The 16,119-nt window shown below is 35.3% G+C and overlaps 1 long non-coding RNA gene across 1 annotated transcript in view; it reads left to right on the forward strand.

Annotated features, from left to right (window-relative positions):
* The first annotated feature begins 425 nt into the window (after positions 1-425).
* LOC136854015 (uncharacterized) overlaps positions 426-16,119 on the forward strand; it is a 30,091-nt gene continuing 14,397 nt past the window's right edge. The window contains exon 1 of the long non-coding RNA XR_010857595.1: positions 426-14,922. This is a non-coding gene — a long non-coding RNA (uncharacterized lncRNA). The remainder of the gene's footprint in view (positions 14,923-16,119) is intronic.

Genomic DNA, 16,119 nt, shown 5'->3' on the forward strand with positions numbered 1-16,119 from the left:
AGAACTTACATAAGATCTGTTTGTCTTTATAGTATCAAAGAACTGAGTTAATGCAGGTGATGTATACATAGTGAGGTGCCTTGATGTAGAACACAAAAGTACAATGAATTACAGATATAATTTGACCTTGTAATAACAGTATTTAATGTGAACATTTTCTGAGAATGACATAAAAATCTGGAAAAGATATTAAAGAGTACTGTATGTACATTGTATTTTTAGACTTACTTGAAGAGAACTTGAAAAGCAAATAGAAATTGATAGAGCAATAATATACCATAAAGCAGAAAGAATAAAAAGATGATAGTAAAAAGAGCTTCCAATGATACACACTAGTGAAAATATCAGCCTTGAAATCGTATAGAATGAGGAAGAAGTGCAGGAATATGAAGAAATATACAACTCAGGCAAAACTCAGGTAAGGTTTTTTTTTTTTTTTTTTTTTTTTTAAGGGTATCTGTTGTAACTAACAATGCACTTTAGATAGTGTATATAGTTTAATATGCACTTGCTGCCATCATATTAAATAAAATTTTAAATTAGTGTAAGAAATTAATGCAGTTAAGTAACATTTTGTTCTTTGCAGAAAATAAGATTCCAAAAAACTGTAGGATGGATGGAAAAGATACCTGCTATAAATGGAAATATATATGTTTCTGTGTCTCTGCGCCCACACTCATTATACTGTGCCTGTTTAAATATCTATATTACGTATGTGTACAACTTTAATAATATATAATATATACACACACAAGGTCTATGAGTTCATAGTAGTTTCCACTGTTGTTTTTGATATCGAATGTTGGTAGAGTTTTATCTGGTCAAGGACCTTATTCATCCATGTAACCAAATTAGCACTGAAGGTAGCTGAAAGCATATCCAATATTTTCATGTTTAAAGAAATATGTAAATTTATTTTCATTGAAAATTACTACAGATACTGATTTACTATTGCAATATTTATATGTGGTGGACCAAAGCATAATTAGTCTAGTTTTAATATTCCATGATTTAATTTCGTTAAGAATTTTTATGTCATAATCATCATTCCTAATAAATTGTAATTTTTGGGAGACAACCAGAGTTCACCCATATTAAAAAGCTGCTTTTGTCTGTGGTTGCCAAATGCAGTTTAGTCTGCTTTTAGGAATTGAAATGAATATGAATAAAAACTTATAATTTATTTTAATTCGGGTTAGTGATTGTGTGCATCTCTTTAAATAACTGGGGTTATCTTTAGTGTAAATATTAAGATTTTTCAAGTAATTCAACCCTTTTTGTACAAACAGATGATCTGATTAGTAGATGAGACCTTTCCATTCAAGGGTCCTTTCTTTCTCACTTACACATGTGTACTTGTTATCTGTCTAATCATCAACTGGATATGAAGCTGTAATTATTAGAACACTTGCATTGTTCTGTTTTATAAGAACAGATCCTTCAGGTCAGCCTTATGAAAGGTACCAATATAGGAAATTGGAGTAGAAGAACAGTCTATAGTAATCACTGAACCAAGTTTGGTTACTGCAGTTTCATAACCCTAAATTTCCATAGCAGTCCCCAGAGTCCTAATATCTTGCCATTGGGTGGAGGGACTTCAGGGAAGAATTGCTTAGAATACAAAACTTTGCGCTCTCTCTCTCTCTCTCTCTTGAAAGTGGTTGTCTCCCCTTGCACTATCCAGATTGATTTTTGGATTATGAACTATTTTCATCTTGAATTCTGATTTTCATTGCCCTTTGAATAATGAAATGTGTGATGTTGGACAGCATGCCCCCTCACTCTGGGGCAGACCTTGAGAGGGTTTCATCCTTTCTTGCAAAGTAGTATTGTGGTAGGCACAGGAAAATATTTATGAAACTTGATAATCTTTGTATAATGATAGTTATTTCTCCATAACTGTTGAAACAAAAACTACATAGGGAAGAATTCAGAACGTCTCCAACCTTTAATTTTAAGGCCGTCTTTTTGGATTGATAACTAGTCGAGGTTTTTTATTTTGAAAACTGACTCAGAGGCTAGAAAGTTATGTATGATCAATATTATAAGTCTTAATACCATACAGCCAAAGAAACCTATCAACATAACCACACTGGAGAAATGGAGTTGCGTGAAAGTAATAGTAAAGGGTTTGTTGATAGTGCCTTACTATCAAAGACAAACATGACTACATCCCCAGTTATAAGAACCACATGATTCATATACAGTATAAGGAACCCATAAAAACAAAGTTTAGGTAAAGAAATAATATCTGGATAAAAAAAAAAGTGGAAATAAACTAAATACAAAATTGAAGAATAAACTTTTGTTTGCCATATCAAGCTATGAAGGAAATCCCACATTTCATCAGAATACTGAAGGAAAATAATCTAATGTCTAGCAAAAATAAACTTGAATGTGGATGCCATAAATGCTTTGTGAAAAGAACTTGGTTCACTGCCCAGCAGAATGAACAGTCAAATACTGTACATGATTACCAATTCGTTAACCAGAAAACATCACACATAATGTATAGTCCATAAAGTTACAAACCCAAATGCATATGTGCAGGGCGCTTGAAAAAGTCTCAAATCAAAACAGAGTGATTAATTTTTTCTTCTGAATGAAAAAAAAATTAGGAAATACAGTACCTAAAGGTTAGGTTACAAGTACCCTTAAAGTTCAGAAAAATATTCAGTCGGATAAAAGACAATGCAAATAGGAAATCAGCCTAACCTGACTAGCATAAATTTTCAGTTGACATTAGTGAAATTAGTTGGACTTCAAAGAAGAATCAGTTTAGGTGAACTACCATGACTAGTATCAGACTATAAACCCATGTAAACTGTGCCCAGCATTATGAAAGTAATATTTGTTTCTAAAGGTTGTGGTACCAACTATAGTCTATTTCATTCCATCTGTCCATTTGCCAGTTTAGGTTTCAGGTAGATGTGGCAGTACTCATAGCTAAACTCCTGATTGGATGCAATCAATATTTTTGATATTGTAGGCTTACTGTGATAAAGATACAAAGTATTTCTTCAGTAATGCACATGAATGCTTATATGCAAAGAACCCTCACACCCTCTTATTGAGATCATAAAGATGCCAGTTCATATTGATATTATAATAACACAAGCACACGAAAGACGAGCATGCAACAAACAAGTCTACTTATGTCAGACATAAATGAACGATAGGCTTTAAATAACAGTTGATTGTGACTAAAATGCACACAACTCCCTGTGGTATTCGAACTGCCAAAATGCGGACAGATTTGGTACAGAAATTGAATAATTAATTGATAATAGTAATGTGCTTGTGTAAATGAAGGTGGTAGCAATACATATTTTTCTAATATCCATAGTATCATGTCATCAGTTGACATCTCACTGTTTTCTATTCATGTTTTTCCAAATGAGTTTTGAAAGATATTCAGCCAAATTGAATACTGTATCCTGTTTTCGAAAAGCTGTACCTTATATGAGTAAAGCATTTTTCTCACAAACACGGACTGATATATCCATGTGGATGCGTCCCCATTTAATGGAGTGTTAGTGTGAATGCCCCTATGTACAGTTGGCATCTTTAATTTTGGTATGCTTCACAGCGAGCTAAGGAGACACCTGTCAGCTCAACATCATGTTATTTAATATTACTTTGTTATTAGTTCAATGTCATTTTTGTCACATTTTGTCATGTTTAGTGACTGTTGACAAGAAATATTGCTATCAACTTCCCGCAAGTTAAGCACCGGGATATTACCTCAACATTGTGGATTTGCCAGGTGTGGCCCTAACTTGCTATGATGTGTACCAAAATTCATGCAGCCAACTATACATGATTAACAATTCTAATGATAGCAAAAATGTAAGCCCAAGAACTTGTTCATAGCTGTTAGGTTACTTTATGCCATATACTAAAAGGTGCTATAGGAATCCAGCCTGCAAGATTTTTGCCTACTGTAAATCTCTTTTGACTTTTGTTAAAAATCTGTGCACGAGAGAGATAGAGAGAGAGAGACAATAATTTATTTGAGTGATGGACAGATTGGCAAACCATAATTCTTGTTGACTTTTGTTAAAAATCTGTGCACGAGAGAGATAGAGAGAGAGAGACAATAATTTATTTGAGTGATGGACAGATTGGCAAACCGTAATTCTTGTTGATTCCTTAAGGGATTTTGTAGTGAATAACAAAAATTAAAGAGAAGAATCAAAGTCCTGTTTTGAAGCAGAAGTAATTAGAGCGTTTTACTTGTGTTACTTGAGATATATAATTTTACAATATTTGTTTTATTTTTGCTGCTTAGAATGCATAATCCTATGATGTCTCTTACCAAACACAGAGGAAGACTTAAGTCCTATGAAGGCTTAGAAGTAAATTTGTCTCTGGTGCTGGAAACACGTAAAACAAGCCTTGAATACGTTATATTACTATCATATTATTTACTGTCTGATTTTGCTTAAGGATAGCATGATATTTGCACATTTAGCTGACCCTTGTGTGTGTGTATATATAATTTTTGTATATATGTATTCCAATATGACCATTTGAAGTCGCTTGAGGCAGAAAGAATTTTAATGCCAGTTTTACAATTTGTTGGAAGGGTTATCATCACAGTCAGTAAATTTATAATGTATTTCAATTCTAGTGTACACATCCGTAAGAATTCATAACTGCATACACATATACAGCGTATCCATATTGGATAACAAGGTAGATGCCTCAGGTACAATTTATGAAAAACTTTTGCCCCTCCCCTTTACAGGCTGCGACAGATGAGGCAGGAGACAAAAAGCTGAATGCTCAAAGGGCACCTGTAGGCTGCATAATTATAGTTCTTTAATAATATGCGTGGTTTGATTAATTTTAGATTCGGCTGGTTTAGTGAATGTGTTTTTATATTCTCTAGCTTTTGTTTCGAAGCAGCCAGGGAGGATGCTGCTAAGTTTATGTATGTGTATTGTGCATACAATTAATATGGAAATAAATATATATGCAATTGTGCATGTATAATTCAGTGTGCACTCTACCAGAAAGTACAAAAACTTTTCATATAAAACACAGAATTATCATGTGTATGTGAAAAGGAAAAGTAGGTATTATTTATTCTTTGAGTGTCAGATGCTATATGAAGCCAGAATATTTTTACTTATGAAAATATTGCTCCTATGGGTGTACCTATAACTAAGCATGTTTAAAAGCTCTGATGTATTAGCCCTCTAGAAATTGCTAAACCCAGAAACCATATGTTAAGGTTTACCTTAATTTGCTTAATTTTATTTTTTATCATGGACCTCCTTTTAGTATTCTAATTTGTTTTTTTAACTATATCTGGCAGCACTTGTAATAAAAATGTTTTTTATAAGGACAGAAGTTAGAAGTGAAAATTGGTTTATAACAATGAAGGCTAATTATATTCCAGTTGACATTTTTAAATCAGAGTGTTTATTTACCATATAGCCATGCAGCGTAAATATTTGATGGAAAAACTACATGCACATGAAAGATAATTGCTTTCAATCTGAAAGTTCTAGTACAGTACAGTTAATATATAGGCATTGGTATTAATGTGACTAAGTTTACCAAGGCTATACTGTTGACACTTCAGTAGAAACAGGATGGAAATATGCAACTGAATCATTCAAAGCTAAAAGAGGTTGACTCCTTTTTTTCACTTAGTTTTTCAAGTACAGTAATCCTGCTGAGTTTTTTTATTTATATTTATTTGTTAGAGAGTAAGAGCTTTATGACTCTTAGTAATAATTCTTCATTTTCATTCTTGCTGTGATGTATGCACTGATCTTGCTTTTGTTCTGTACAGGTTTTTCAGTCTGAAGTAGCTACCACAATTTTAATACCTAGGTCTCTGAATTTTGTTGCTCACATAAGCACATTGAATTTAAATTATATGGACAGGGACATGAGGTTTTGTTTGTACTTTTATTATTTTGTAGCAGACTATGGCAGAGGCTTTGCACACACTACAGGAAAGTATAGTTCCAAGCTTTAAAATAGTATTAGTGTCTAGAAGTGCATAGGACAACTACAGTTTATCTTTTCACAATTTTTTAGAAAATTAATCAAAATACAAACCACTGTGTTATGTAAGCCAGCTGAAGGTTACAATAGGTTTTAGAAATGACATATGGCTTCTTTAGTGTTGTAGTCACCTGTTGCTAGTTACATTTTATTGGCATGGGATCTTTGTTAATCTTGAGAGAGTTTTCATAAGTACCCTCTTATTTTGTGTGTGCTTGTTTTTTTTTTTATAGAATGGTGTTCTTGTGATTACAATGATCTTTCTTGTGCCACACTGTGAATCTCTATTGAGGAGGTGCATAGACCATGAATGTGACTTATACATAAGGAAAGGTCCCATGTAAAAAAAATGAATAAAAAAAATTGTATCACTGTTTTGTCAAGGACACACCTTTTTTGTATTTAGATTTTTGATTGCCCAATTTTCTACTAACATTATCTAATCAAAGAAACAAATTCTAAGAAAAGATTTTGTCAATCATATGTATTTAAGAACAAACCCTTTTGGCCAAGCACATGAGTCAAGAATGTAAACTAAGGGACTTTATTAAAGTAGTCAGTATACATACAGAGTTACACTGGGTAAAGTAGTAAAAGTATTAATTCAGTAGAACCTCACATTAGCTTAGGGTCTGGTCTGGTAAATGTGGGAAATTTGTTATTACACAAATACATGCCATACTGTATAGTATGGCCTGTTCTCTAACTACTGGTTCTCTTCTGTCTTTGTATATACACCTTGTTTTGTCATTATAGTGTTGTAGTCCTAAAATACAAAAACAAAACAAATTCAGCAAAAATAAAATGAAAATGAAAATAACATTGTCACAGTCATGTTCCTGACTTAGGTTTCTTTCTCCATCTACTGACCCACTTCTTTCTTCATCTACTGCCCCACTCCCAAAATCATTTTACAAATAACATATAGCCACCTTGAACACTAGGGATGAATTTATGACATTTGGATCAAGTCTGGAACCGTATGTCTGGAACCCTCATTTTCATTATAGGCTGGGAATTAGGCAAAGATACTCAGTGGTCAATGTCATGTTCCTGACTTAGGTTTCTTTCTCCTTCTACTGACCCACTTCTTTCTCCATCTACTGCCCCACTCCCAAAATCATTTTACAAATAACATATAGCCACCTTGAACACTAGGGATGAATTTGACATTTGGATCAAGTCTGGAACCCTCATTTTCATTATAGGTTGGGAATTAGGCAAAGATACTCGGTGGTCAATGCTAGAAGGATCAGATTCAGATGTAGCTGACTCAAGGGCCTAAAGAAACAATCTTGGTTTAATGACCTGTTTTTAAGTAGCTGCTGGCAAAAGGTATTCATTACCTACCTCAGTTGAAATCTTTGTATGTTATAACATATAACCATTGGATGATTTCATTGAGATTATAGACCCATTATGAATAGGTCTTTATCATCTTTTGGAGAACCTTCTGGCATTAACAGTTTGTTCCACATCTACTTTGGACATTTAATGCCTTGGGTTTCCCTTTATCATGTTTTGCTACTCTTGAGTGTTTCCTCATCTGTTGGTCAGCCAGCATGATTGAAACATGAATTCCAATGCTTCATGATCACTGAAAAGTCTTTCCTGGCATTAGCATCTTCCATCAGCTTTTTCTGGCCATTCACCAATATTTCAGGCCTGTTTGCATTCCAAAAAGCAGCCCAGTTGAAAAGATCAAACTTCAGCTTGTATTGCTGTATATTTTGCAGACCAAATGTATGGAATAAAAGCACTTCATATGTAAGTTAGTTCCTTTGATTTGAACAATGGATTCTTGATAAATGACCCACAAGATCCAGTCTCTTGATGCACAGAATGCAGGCCAGTACCAAGTTACATGTGAATGGCCAAGATTCAGTCAGCAGTGAGTGTCAAGGTTTGGTAATAAATCAGTTAAGGAAATTTTGTCAATTTTTTTTTTTTTTTTTTTTTTTTTTTTTTTTTTTTCTTTTCTTCATTGTGTCCAATTATTAAATTGTAATGAACCTTAATTTATTAGATACAATTTAGATTTTATTACTAAAGACAAATCCACAGGGCCACCCTTGTAAAAGTTCAGTGTTTTAACTCTGTAGTCAGGTTAAACTATTATTACTACTATTAGCTCAAACCGTAGTCAAGGTCACTCTTTCATGAGCCTTTGTCAGCTTGTGTTGTGGGTGATTCATAATGATTCCCAAGGTAGTGATGAACTGGAATGCATTAAACTTGTGTAATGAAGGGTTCCCTTTATGGTTTGTGTATTTAAAAATATATACTTGAAATTATATGACGATAATACACAAAAAACTTGTCAGCTACTATGGATTTTATTTTGGGAAAGGCAGCTAAAACCAGCTAAGTTTTTTTTTTTTTTTTTTTTTTTTTTTTTTTTTTTTAGTCAGTGTCATAGGTTATGGATTTAGATGAGAGCTTTAAAAAGATATTCATAACCTTGAATGATAGTTATTGAGGTATGAGTTGCAAAGGAAATAGTTTTTAAAATCTGTCTCCCAAATATTTTGTTAGACTTCTTCATAATTATGATGTTTTGGATGTAGGATTATTTACATGTTGTAGGGCTCCCAATTAGCAACAGGTGACCATATCACAACGCAAAAAAATGTGCAGTTTATAGTATGGTAGCCTGTTCAGACTTTCAGTAATACATCAAGGCTTTTGAGAAACAGTGATTTGTATGCTAGTTTATTTCATCACAGATACTTTTTGCCTTAAACACTAATTAGCATTAAATCTGTTGCCCAAATGCAAGTACAGTATTGTTCATTTCCTTGTTAGTGTCAGCACAAGAAAGGGTATTGAATTTAATAAGGAGAACATCACAATGTAGTGAGAGTGAATCATGACATGTAAAAGTATATATGTAAGAAAAAATTATTACGAGTATTGGATGGATAAAAGTAATAATATAAAATAGATTGTTGCATGCCAGATTTGGTGTCATTCTTGCTTTATCACAGGCCTTATTTTAATGATTCAGAGGCAATCTGCCAACTTGCAACTGATACTGCAAATGTTACTCATGGTAAAATGAAAGGAAAAAGGAAACCTCTTCTTTCCATACAGGTGAATCCTTAACTTGCTAACTTTTTAAAGTGCTCCATTGGTCAATTTTTACAACTATATGCTGATATGTACTAAAAACAAGGCTTTTAATTTCTGACAGAACACTTGAACGAGGAAGCTGGGTAGTAAAGAAGAAAGACTCCACTGTCCCAATTCGTCAAACCTGCATGTTAACCTCATAGAGATTTGTTTCACAAAAATTCAAAAAGTTTCTTATATCAATAAACCACAATATATATTATATATGTATATATATATGCTTATAATGAAATGCCTTTGACTCGCTTTTTGTGATTGGTAAACATGCGATAGTTAATGAATTTAGCTTTTAATTACTATACATGAACTGTTACTATGCAAATTTTTTTCTCTGCCATTTAGATATCCAGGTTTAGTTTCTCACTTTGGGATTGGTGAGACAAAAATTCAAGAGTAGTTTACAGTAATCTTCATGTTGGTTGAGTATGTTGTGTGAATCATATACCTTGGCAGCAAAAAACAAAGAAAAAGATGTAAATGAAATATTTGACAGTCTATGAGTATCATGTGGGTATATTAACTTGAGTAACGTTAGTGTCAAGTTTAGGTTTAGGGGATGAGTTCCTGTTGGTTCAAAAGTAGGTTAGATAGACTTGATAAGGTAAGTTGAATTGGATTAATGTCTAATTTTTACTGTAAATTAAGACTGATTCTTTTGAAGTCACTTAATTAAAGTTTTTAGGGTTTTGAAGCCAAAGGGATTTAAATTTTAAAAAGTATTTAATATAATTAACTTATTCACTTGAAAAGTTACCTTGACATTTCAAAGGAATCTTTCTAAAGTACTTGTTAGTTTTTGTGTGTTTTCATGTGCTTAATCTGAAAATTTATTTAGTGCCATCTAAACGTGGTTTGAAGGTAAAATTAATGTTAACATCTTTTTCTCAGGTAGTGTGATCCACCTAGAAGTGTTTGATAAACAGTTTGTAATCAGGTTTTGATACTGTACTTCAGGACTGGGTCAAACAAAAATTGAGTTATTCATCAGTTGTAGAGTAAAAGTTTTTATAATTTCCAGTAAGGAATTTTAGTAAGAGTAATACATTGTAATAAACCATTTTCAGGGTTCTCCTGCAATAGCAGTACAGTATAGTATTCAAAACTTCAGGGTTTAAAGTCAAAGGTTTTATATGTAGCATTTCTTTTGGTGGATAGTATACTTACAGTACAGTGGTTCCTTGGCATATGAACGATTCGTTATTTGTATTTTCGTTAAACGAAGTAAATTTTTTGAAAAACTCTGTTTCCGTGTATGAGCTAAAAATTCTATTTATGAGCTGTTTGGTGGAATCTCACGCGCAGCCAGCCGGGATTGTGGGATGAGAGACAGGATCCTCTTGGTCCTGGATTATGGGGAGAGGGCCATGTGGATGTAGGGACCGAGGGATACATAGTGGGAAGGCAATAAAACAACTGGGATGGTGGTTTTTTTTTTTAAATGTCAAAGTAGGTTCTGAGAAGTCCTTAATCAACCTCATTTGTCTCGTGACCCTGACAAACTCGTTGATCCATGCTAGTCTAAATTGTACCTTAAGTTCGTGTTTGTGCTTGTGGCTGAGACTTCGCATAACTTTGTGGCTGAGACTTCGCATAACTTTATCGCATCATATTTTTGCAATTATATTGTGATTAATAATTGGGAATAACACTGCCACACATGAAGAAGAAACCTGTTAAGGAAGTGATGAAGATAAAGGAGTCTTTAACTGTTGAAGTTGAGAAAGAAATGAAAGCCAAGCACGAGGCTGGCACATGCGTATCTAACTTAGCTTGAGAATATGGCCGATCTATGTCGATGATATGCACCATTCTAAAGAAGAAGAGGAAATTACGGCATTAGACACTGCAGTAGGAGTAACAAGAATATCGTTTAAGCAGTGCCCGCAAGCGATGGAAGAAATGGAGAAATTGCTTCTCTGGCTGAGGCAGAAAGAACTTGCTGGAGATTCTGTGAATCAAGTCATGATTTCGCAGGAAGCCTTGACCATTTATGGAGAAGTTGCCAAGGGCTTGCTAGGTCCTTCTCAAGAAATGGAATTCAAGGCGAGTCATGGATGGTTCCAAAAATTATGAAACGTATGGGGGTAAGGTCAGTTGTCCGGCACAGGGAGGCTACCAGTGCAGATACAAAGGCAGCCGAAGAGTACGTGAAGAAGTTAAAAATTTTCGTGAATTCTCAGGGCTACCAACCCCAACAAGTATACAGCTGCGATGAGACAGGTCTTTTTTGGAAGAAGATCCAAAGAAGACCTATATGACATCCGAAGAAAAGAAAATGCCAGGACATAAGCCAATGAAAGACCGCCATACACTTTTGTTCTGTGCTAATGCATTTGGGGATCGAAAAATAAAGCCATTGCTGGCTTATCATTCCGAGAATCCACAAGCATTTAAGAAACAATGTGCAGAAGAGGCAGCTGGGTGTCTTGTGGAAGTCCAACAATAAAGCCTAGGTCACACAGGCTTTATTCTTGCAGTGGTTGATTGAAGTGTGCTGCCCAACTATAAAAAGTTATTTAGAAGAAAATGGATTGCCATTCAAAGCCGTACTTGTAATGGACAACGCACCTGCCCATCCGAAGAACATGAAAAACTGCAAGCTGTTGGACAGACAGTTTGACTTGATTGACATTGTGTTCCTCCCTCCCTGTACCACCCCCATACTCCAGCCCATGGATCAGCAGGTCATATCCAACTTTAAAACACTCTGCATTAAGGCTCTGTTTCAAAGATGCTTTGAGGTTACTGAAGCAATGAACCTGACCCTTGAGAAGTTTTGGAAGGAGCACTTTGATATCATCAGCTGCTTGAAGCTCATTAATAAAGCATGGCAGGGCGTCACAGAAAGAACGCTCAATTCTGCATGGAGAAAACTATGGCCTGACTGCGTTCTTGCATGTGACTTCGAAGGTTTCGTTCATGAGGATCAAACTGTAGAGGAGATTGTGTCATTTGGGAAAACCATGGGGCTGGAGGTAGACCAGGAAGACATAACGAACTGATTGACAAACACGACGAGGAGTTGACAGTGGCTGAATGGAAGGAAATGCTCGAAGAGACAAAGAGAGGTGAGTTAGAGGAACTTTCTTCATCCAAGGATGAGTTGGAAACATTGCTGACTTCGCCACTGTCATCCACAGAAATCAGGAAGTGGTGTGAAATGTGGGAAAATCTAAAGAAATTTGTAGAAACAAACAATCCAAGGTGCGCAGAAGCAGAATGTGGCACCAGTTTGTGTGATGACGTGGCAATGAGTTATTTTTACAGTGCTAAATAATCGCAAAAAGCAAGTGTCACTCGATAGGTATTTTACCATAACAAAAAGAAGTGATTCGGGCAAATCAAGTGTAAGTGAAAGCAGACGGGCGAAACATAGTGAAAAAGAAAAATCAACTGAGCCTGGTCCCAATGGCACATCTGGGAAGTCAGTGGGAAGTGGACCCCCGTCTCCCACCTGATAACCCACCACCATCCCTTCCCTCACCTCTCTACTGCCTCACTAGCACTGTCCCGAACATTCGCTTTAAGTAAGATTCTCTTTCGATTTTTTATTGTTACTGTATTGCATTTGATTGTTTTTATATTGTATCATTGTTAAATTTACTTTTTTTTTTTTTTATGTGAATTGTTACTGCTTTTACGAAACGCTCCCTCCCTTACCTCAAGTCAACTGTGCGTCACTGCGGTAACATATTTTTGTTCATCATTTGTTAAAATTTTATTGTGAAATGCTTTATTATTTTATTTTGTTGAATATGGTTATCATAAACTATACTTTGTGCATGTGCTTAAAATAACTTTATAAAGTTGGTGCAAGGGTTGATATGGGGGAAATTCTTGAGTGTGGGACGAATTAATTGAATTCCTATTATTCCTTATGGGAATATTCAGATCGATATACGAACATTTCAGCATACAAATTGGAGTTTGGAACGAATTAAATTCGTATACCGAGGAGCTACTGTACATTTAGATTGAAAGCATTGATGATCCACTTCTATGATATTATATGGGGATGAAAGTATCAATATGCAGCAACTGTTTTTGATGGGTAGTATACATCTTCCTTTTGAGGTGTGGTTTATATGCATATTCAGGTGCACTTATACTCATGAAAAAATTAATGAACTTGTTTCCGAAGTAGTTGTATTCCTGTGACCACTATATTTGGTAAATAGCCCAAAGAACACAAATGCCCTTTGGGCATTGCTGAAGAGTCAGGTTGCTTTGAGAATACAGTATTAACAAGTTATTGTTCAGGTTTCATATGGCATTACTTTGGGGAGTCCACAGGTTTGCTATTAATTAGATGATTAATAGCAAACAGTAACATTCATGCCATAAATTGTATATGAAGGTCTTACATGCTCACTGCCCATTGGGTGTTATAGGAAAAGAGGCTGTTAAAGCAGTCAGACCCATGTCTCTCATGGCTTGATAAATTACAGCTGTTCCTTTGAGGAGGTCTTAGTATCACTAAAATCTTTAATCTCTCTAATGTCAAAATTCTGAAAATAATGAATAGTGTTAACGTGAAAAGAAACAACCCACTCTAAGGACTATGGCATTCTTCATTTTCCCCAAGAAAAGTCACATCCAAGTCATTTTTGCTTGGATCGGTTGTATTTATTGATTGTAAATATTTAATCAGGACTCCCATATGACCCAGTTCTTAATTGTAGAGAAGGAAGATCATTCTATAACTTTTATATAACATGTATGTGTATTTATATACACATCTTATAACATGTTATGTTAATGGTCACATATCTCTCTAATTTCAACCAGTAATTATGTAAGATGTTTTGTCAGTCTCCGCATTTTCAGTGATTATAATTGTCACATTTTGAAGAAGTTGTAATTTATCACATGTAATTTTAAACTTGAGGACAAACCTTTTGGCCTAGCACTGTCAGAGTTCAGGATTTACCAGAGGTCTGGTTCATTTAGTAACCCTGTTTTTCTTCAGTCTCCAAAAATACAGGTTCATGTACATGGGTTTTGCTTCTCCTTGTATCTAGCAGTGATATTTAGCGTATCACAAGCATCTGTATACTTCAGCTTTTTAAATTTTATTTGTTACGTGGTCATTCATGTCAGACTCAAAACCTCAGTATCATAAAATAGTTACCCCTTTGTACTACCTCTTTTCATTGAGCCTCTGATTAAGAGGAATAGATAGTAGCTGATTACTGATGCGTAAAGTAGACTTGGAATTAGGCAGTTTCATTATGTGCAAGCATAAGTGTATTTGATATGCATAAGGCCACTCTCAGACAGGATCTTGAACATACTGTACATCATATTTGAAGTTTTTGTGATCCCAAACTGATGTAGAAAGTTATTCACATTGACTTTTATACACTGGATGCAATTGTGAAAATTTGTAGTAGATATCATCTTGAATTCATTATAACATCTAATATTCCTTAGTTTAAGATTACTTATCAGAGATAGTAGCTAATTTAATATTAGTTTCTACAGTATTTAAACATAATCATATAGAAGCTATTATATGTGGCTGCTCTATTGGCTTTCGTAAGTTGGTAGTGCTAATGTTTTGGTTGATTTACCAAATGAAGAGAAACTGCGCTGTGGATTATTTTTTATACATTTAACCATGTATTTCATCTTTTTCCTTTAGTAGCTGAAAATGGTGGTTTTTAGAAATTATACTGAAACGGTTTTAAGAATTAATTTTAATTACCTTTTATTAATCTACAGAAGGCGGATAGGACCGAATTGAGTCAAGATGGAACCCTCATGGTAAGTATTGTACACCATTATATATACATTTTCACTTTTGTTCCTAACAGAACCCACAGGAATGGCGTAAAATTAAGAAGTACTGGGTGCTTCTGTGATATTTTGACACATTTTCCATATGTTGAAAGAACATGAAAGCATGTTACTTTTTTTCCCATTCCTCTCTCGCTCTCATGTATATTATATACACATACTGTATCTTATTAATTTCTGAGTTCAGTCCCGTGTCAGCCGGTGAAATTCCATTACAGCACGAATTTCTAGGTATAACATTGCTAGATATACCAGAGAAAAAGAGCTTTCAGGAAAGCTGGGGTTACTACCCCCAGTCGAGCGCCTTCTAGGAAGACGTCGGTATAAGGAGGGGTGAGTGAAATACCACTACCACGGAAACCTACTCGAAAGATCTCTCCCTATCAAAATCCCCGGAACAGAGCGGTGAGCCGTTACAGCCCCCACACCCAACACCCGCCAGGACGGCGACACCAGCGCCACCTACCTCATTCCATTTTCTAGCACGTGAATTCACTGTTTCTTTTGTGTGCTCGTCTTCATTTTATTTGGATTTTCTTACATCTATGATGGCGTCGAGCAGCTTTACCATCTCTAAGTTAAGTACCATCTTCTTGTGGGGTTTTGTTCTATTTTTTGGCTGTTACGGTCTCGTATTTTCATAAATATTGAGATCTTATTATGTCGCCACGGCGTCCCCCGCCAGCCATGTCGACCATGAGGCTTACTCCTTCTGTTCTTTTCAGTTGGAGTTGTCTCCTCGTCGTTATAGATAGATTTTGCCCCCTTGGTTCCCTTCCTGGTGGTTCCTTGCGGTGGCTCCCCCCCTTATGAATTACGTTCAATTGGCCTATCGGCCTTTGTGGGAGTGATGCCCCGTCTAGGTACCCCCCCCTCCAGGTTGGGTTCCTGTTTATTTTTGGTCTTGCTAGGCTAATTATTTTTTGCTTGAAGATGGTGCTCTCTTTTTGTTTTATTTTTATTATTTTATTGGGTGGTTTACCTCGGTGTGGTGGCGGCAGCCTCAGATCTAACCGCTTCCCCGAGGTAGGCTACGCTCTCTATTGAGCACATTTTGGTTCCATTCTTTATGTGTGATGGTTATTTTGTGGAGTAGGCTTGTTTGCTTCCATCCCCTTGCCCTGGGTGGGGAGTTCAGGTTGAGGGAGTTTTGGTTGCTGTTTC

The sequence above is a fragment of the Macrobrachium rosenbergii genome, chromosome 28 (assembly GCF_040412425.1).
Source record: "Macrobrachium rosenbergii isolate ZJJX-2024 chromosome 28, ASM4041242v1, whole genome shotgun sequence".
Classification (NCBI taxonomy): domain Eukaryota; kingdom Metazoa; phylum Arthropoda; class Malacostraca; order Decapoda; family Palaemonidae; genus Macrobrachium; species Macrobrachium rosenbergii.